The following is a 6,261-nucleotide window of genomic DNA, read 5'->3' on the forward strand; positions in this document are numbered from 1 at the left end:
ATCATTCCTCATTGAAGCCATGACTTAAATCCTATCTCAGTATTTATCCTTATTTTCTGATTTAAAATAGAAAAAAAAGGGGGGGTAAGGGGAGAGGCAATAGAAATTACACTGTAGGATATAAAGACTTTAAATTCTAGTCAGAGTTAAATCTATTTTAAAGGTCAACTGATGGTTTGAAGGAAATAAGGACATGGAGTCCGATGGAGACATATGCGAGTTGTCTCATTGTTGGTTTCAATAATGCAGGATAACAATTCTCAACAACATTGGAGTCCACACTTGTTAGGTATGTTGTGTTGGACATGGGTAGGTAGAAGTCCAATGAAATGGGTTCTCTCCATGCCCCCATGAGAAAGAAAGAAGGCTCCTGGTTTGATGGAAAAAGCAGCTCTGTTCCCAGGTGGTGTCTGCAGCTCACAGCTGAAGTTAGCAGTGGAATGGAGTGGAGAACTTGGGAGATACAGGCACAGTCAGAGGCAGGTCATGTGACTTTATCTCCGCACTCTGGTAGTTCCATATTGGGTTTGCCTTGTGCTTCAGTTCTTTCCATAGCCTGTCCAGCTCCTTCTTCTGCTGCTCTTCCTCCTGCTGCCTGGCCTCCTCCAACTGCTGGCCTCTCTGGTCTTCTACCACAGACATTTTCTCCTCCTGCTCTTGCAGCTCCTTGGCTCTCAAGACCAGCTAAAAAGGTTCTGGAACTAGAGAACCAAAAAGTTCCTCAGCAATGGACTTTTTCTCTTTCTTGGGAGAAAAGGGCTGCTCCTGGAAGATAATGATGCGTGAACAAGTCTTGAAGCAAGTTGCTTCTTCCTGCTCTCCAGTTCTTCTTCCAGCTGGTGCTTCCAAGTCTGTGCCTTCACAGCACCTCTTTGGTCTGTCTCCTAGCAGAAAAGCTCAATCAGGGTTTCCCTCTTCATGTTCTTCTCTGGCAGGTTAATGTGTTTAAATGAGGCTAAGGAAGTGCCTTGAACTCGGGAACTTTCCCTTTCTGCAGTTCTTTTATTTTCTTCTCCTTCCATAACTGACGTTCTTTGTCTGGAGACTCAGAAGAGAAAGGGCATATTTCCACAGTTTTTGCCTCTGGGATATTGGGCTTAAAAGGCTCCCCAAAATGTGATACTGGTTGAGCTCTTATCACTACCAGCTCCTCTTCCTCATGTTGGTGGGCATTCAGATTCTGTTCTTTAATGGAAAGGCCAGTGACTTGGGGGCAGTGATTGGAAATACATTGTTTTCAGGAACACCCACAGGATCTTCGAAGATCTTAGTCAGGCAAGGTTTGGAATGAAATTTAAAGTGTTCTTCTGACTTCTTCTTTGACTTAAAATCCTGGATTCTTTTCTTAATTTCCAAATCAAAGTCAGTAGGCTGAGGGTGTGGCTTCACAGGTGGTTTCTTGGACAAGATAGGCCCACCTTCAAGAATTCCGAGATCAAGTTCCCATGCTTTGAATTTATATTGTTGCAGTTTCTCAAGGTCCTCAGCCTTCTGATCTGCTGCACTTTTGCAGGTCACAGGAGTCAGTGGTCTCCTTGCAAGCTGTTTGGTTTGCAACACAGGAGTCTGTGGGTCTCTGGAAATCTTGGCCACAGCAGATTTGGGGGGGTAGCAAAGTGAGATCCTCCTTCTTGCTCCTCAAATGATATATATTAGAGGTTCATTTATAGAAGGATTTGACCTGCTGTGCAAAAGGCACATAGAAACGAACTGTTTCATCAAGAGTAATTTTCCTTCCTTGGGACAGGTTGAAAGACTATAATGGTGCATCCTTTGGTCACTTGGGCAGGAAATAGAGGGCGCTCTTACAATTCTGATGGAAAGTTCACTTTCTGAAATTATATATATTATATTGAGAGGAAGGAAGATGAAGAGAGAGATAAAAAAGTTCACTTCCTAATACACCGCCTTGTTCATAGGATGTTCTTTGATGCACTCTCTGTGCATAAGTGGAAGTCAGCTGATTGCTTACCTGGCTCACTGATTTCTTCACAGATTGCCCTGCTTTTGCAAGAGCAAGTTTCTTGAATTCTTCATTATTTTTTCTGCATCTCCATCACCTTCTATATTTTCATGTTCTTGCTCCTCAGTGCTTTTTAGAATTGTTTGCCTTACAGGTGATATACAAGGCACAGTATGTCTGTCCTTGGCTCTCTCTGGGGAAGACTCATTCTTTCCAAAAGTATTTTGATGAGCACTACTATCTTCCTCTTCTGGCTTCTTTTTATATTTAGAGACTTTCATTCTTCTGGAGGTGGAATTTCACTGATGATTATTGTAATTACACATTTTTACATGGCATAGGCATAGCATTCATTTTTACATGGTGTTTTCCTTTGTGTGCCAAATCCTTCTCAGCAGAGAGTCTAACATATCATCTCTGAGGCTGGGTTGGAGTATTTCTTGAGATGGTTCTCTTGACCTCCAGGGAAGGACAAGCATTTGGAGAAATTGACTGTTGTATCAGATTTCCTTTTTCAGACTCTTTGTAATAAGTGTTGTCAATTGGTCTCAAAGGTGTGACAATAGCTTTCTGAGGATTTGCCTTTCTCAAAGGAGATTTGTCCTGAAAAAGCCCTGCCCTGTTTTCCCCAGGAAACTTATTCTCCAACTAGGCCTCCTCTTCAAAACAAGAATCTATCTTTGGGGGATCTTCCTCATCGCTCAAAGATGTAAAACTGATGAAGTCCATGGGAGCATCATCGAAATAAGAAGCTTTAACTTGTGACATTGTCCCTACCTGTGGTTTAATCTGCTAGTCCAATAAAAGTTTCAATATACTTTCACCTCTCTTCTGAAATCTAGAAGTCTAGCATGTACTTCTTATCAAGAACTTCTCAGCTGCAACAGCGGAGAGCCCATAGAACTGCAATGGGATTCAGTCAGTGCTGTTGAAAATTTGAACCCAGGCTCTCCAGTCCTAATATTTTGATTTTTAATCCATATAAAATCTGATAGCATAGAGCACTATAGATGATCTAATTTTATTTCATTTTAAATGATTAACTGATTGTCACAACACTATTTCTTGAATACTCTATCCTTTCCAAAAAGATTTCAATGCCATTTATTCAAGCTAATTAATATTTATTCAGATGTATTTTTCTGGAGCCTATAGTATTGAGATTTTGATTGGAATTGCTTTAAATTTATAGATTAATTTGAGAAGAAAATGACTTTCTAAATCAACTGAGTATTTAAATCTGAAGGTGATATATTTCTCTAATTATTGAGTTATTTATAGCATTGCACATTCAATAAGCTTGGAATTTTCTTCAGGTAGTCATCATGCATTCCTTTTTCAATTTATTCTCAATAATTTGTTTTTGTTATTGTTGGTATACAAATTATATTATTTTTGCCATTACATCTTCTAATTGGTGTTTCTGCTTTATAAAAAATCCATTGAGCTTGGGGAACTTACTATCTTGCTGAATAATTTTATTACTCCCATTAATTTTCACTTGATTTACATGAATTTTCCTCTTAGATCATCTTATCAACTACAAGTCAGAGGGGTTTCTGGAAATAGCTTGTTGCCCTAAAAGCTATAAAAGATCCCCCCACCATGTGAGCTCTCTCTTTACCCACCATTAGTAAGAGTAATTTTATTTTTCACTTTAAAAAGTACAACAGAAACTCACTTCACTTTTGCTGGAAGAGCCATGCCCATTTTAAGAGCTTCCTTTTTTCTCCTACTTTGATTTCTGGTATTTTAGAATCTGTACACAAAATGTCTTCTTTCCAAATGGATTTTTATAGTATTTATTTAATACATATTCCCATTGTATCCATGAATTAGTGAAAGTGTAATCATGCGGAACACTCGCCAGAGCTCTTGCATGAGGGTATTTTTCTTATGCAGCAGCCCATTGGTGAGACAGGCAAGTCATCTAATATTTGAAAGCCTGAAGGAATATGTGTGTACACATGCATGTATCTTGATTTTATATATCACTAATTCATCATTATTTTCATGCAATTTGGTGCTTTCAGTAAAAACTATGACATTATACATATGAGACTTCCTTAAATTGCATGGTCAATAAATTAGTCCTTCTTTTGATTAACAATTTCTGAATATCCAGTATGAACAAGTCACTACTACACTTTGAGACTGCAAAGGAAAAATGCTATAGTTTCTACTCTCAAAGAATTTACTCACTATAAAAATTCCATGTGACTCTATCCTGGCAATCAATGAAGTGACAGATGTCATGGCCAGATTATCCCTTAGTCCAAGCCAACCACTCAGCCACCACAAGTTCCTTAGTAGTTCCAAATCCAAGACATTAAAATGTTATTATACAATGAAATATCAAAACCACTGGTAGTCTCATATCCTTCGAGTTTTACTTTATTAAAAAAATATTTAGCTACAAATTTCAAATCATTTCTATAGACTATGTAGTATGTAGTACATAGTCTCCTCTCTCACTTCACCCACCACTCAGTCTATATCTTTTTATTTTAGCTCCTACCTCTACCTTTCATGATAAATTATTTTCTTTTGTAAACTATTCAATGTAAACTATTTAATGTAATTCCCAATATTGTAGCTCTTTCTTCTACTATCCTCATGTATAACAGAGTACTAGAAAGTTAAACAACAAAACCCTCTGGGGTGGAGTAGAGGTTGAATATTCTGGCTACCCAATTCTACTTTTTAAATCATGTAATAGCTATAAAACACTTTTTTCCCTTTGAAAAGAAATCTTGCTGCCTGGGGCCTGATTCTACCTAAAGCAGCTGTACCTCTAAAAGTCTTCACTCCTCACCAGTCCTTCACCCGCTACTAGCTTCTACTTGCCTAAAGTGGGAAAATAATAACAGGCAACATTTGTTGAATACTTATCATGTGCCAGCTAAAAATCCAAATGCTTTGTCTACATTTACTAATTTAATCTTTACAACACTGCTATGAGGCATCACTTTTTTTTTCTTTTATAGATGAGGAAATAAAGGCCCCACGGGGTTAAGTAAATTGTCCAAGGCATTTGACTAGTACAGAACAAAGCCAGGATTTGTACTCAGGGAAGTAAACTTAACAGTTACACATTTAAACACCAGGCCACTTAAAATAATCTGTAACTTGCTTTGGTATAATGAAATGAATCATTATGCAACTCACAATAAAATTAGAGAAGTTTAGGAGAAAAGCTTTAAAAATTGGTAAAAGAGCCCAGCTGGCATGGCTCAGTGGTTGAGCATGGACCTATGAACCAGGAAGGTCATGGTTCAATTCCCAATCAGGGCACATGTCTGGGTTATGGGCTCAATCCCCACTGTGGGGCAGCCGATCAATGATTCTCTCTCATCATTGATGTTTCTATCTCTCTATTCCACTTCCTTCTTCTCTGAAATCAATAAAAATATATATATTTTTTCAAATTGATAAGAGAGATGGTAAGGTTATCATGTAGGGAGTTACCAAAGAAGATTAAAATTTCTTTTTTCTGGGAAGATGTTTATGATAGTAGTCCATAAAAATAATGAAAGATATAGTTAAAATAAACAAATACTTGTCTACTTAATTTTGGAATATCAGAACTTAAAGAGGGCTTTGGAAATTTTGAGAGGTGACAATGTATAAATAAAAGGAGGGCACTGCATTGTAGCAAATGATAGCAAACAAGGTTTTACACTATGCATTTATATAAAGGTGATAACTTCCCACTTTTCAAATGAAGAACAGATCTGTATGGAATAGAGAATGAAATCTTCATTTCTCTGATCCTACAGTCCTTACTCCTAATCCTGTTCTCCTGACTCTCATAGACTCCTGAAATTACTGGGTCAAAGATAATGTTATTACCATCTACATAGTATAAACTTGATGCATTCACCTTCAAAGAATTTATAAATTTTAGTTCATTTATCACAGCCTCATAAGGTACTACTATCTCTATTTTACAGTAAAATGAGGTACAAGGAGATTATATAATTAGCTCATGTTATGACTGATTCATAGAGCTGGGCTTCAAACCCTAGTAGTCTAGCTCCAGAATCCAGGTTCCTAACCTCTACACTAATGAGTATTTTTCAGTGTGTGTTCACAGTATTAATAAGCCATACATAAAAAGCAGTTCTGTAGTCAAACCAGTTTATTTTTGTCAACACATCAAATCCTTTAATAAGAAAATGTATAATATAAAGCTTACTCTGTAAATTATCATCAAGGTTAAACGACATAATATTGCTACCACTCAACAATTTTAGATTTATAAAAATGGAAAGAAGAGACAGGTTATGGTATGCAGT

General features: G+C 37.2%; 1 pseudogene; it reads right to left on the reverse strand.

The window, feature by feature from the left end:
* Nucleotides 1-429: 429 nt before the first annotated feature.
* On the reverse strand, nucleotides 430-2,731 carry LOC132237977 (targeting protein for Xklp2-like; annotated as a pseudogene).
* Nucleotides 2,732-6,261: the final 3,530 nt, after the last annotated feature.

This window comes from Myotis daubentonii, chromosome 7, assembly GCF_963259705.1.
Source record: "Myotis daubentonii chromosome 7, mMyoDau2.1, whole genome shotgun sequence".
Taxonomy (NCBI): Eukaryota; Metazoa; Chordata; class Mammalia; order Chiroptera; family Vespertilionidae; genus Myotis; species Myotis daubentonii.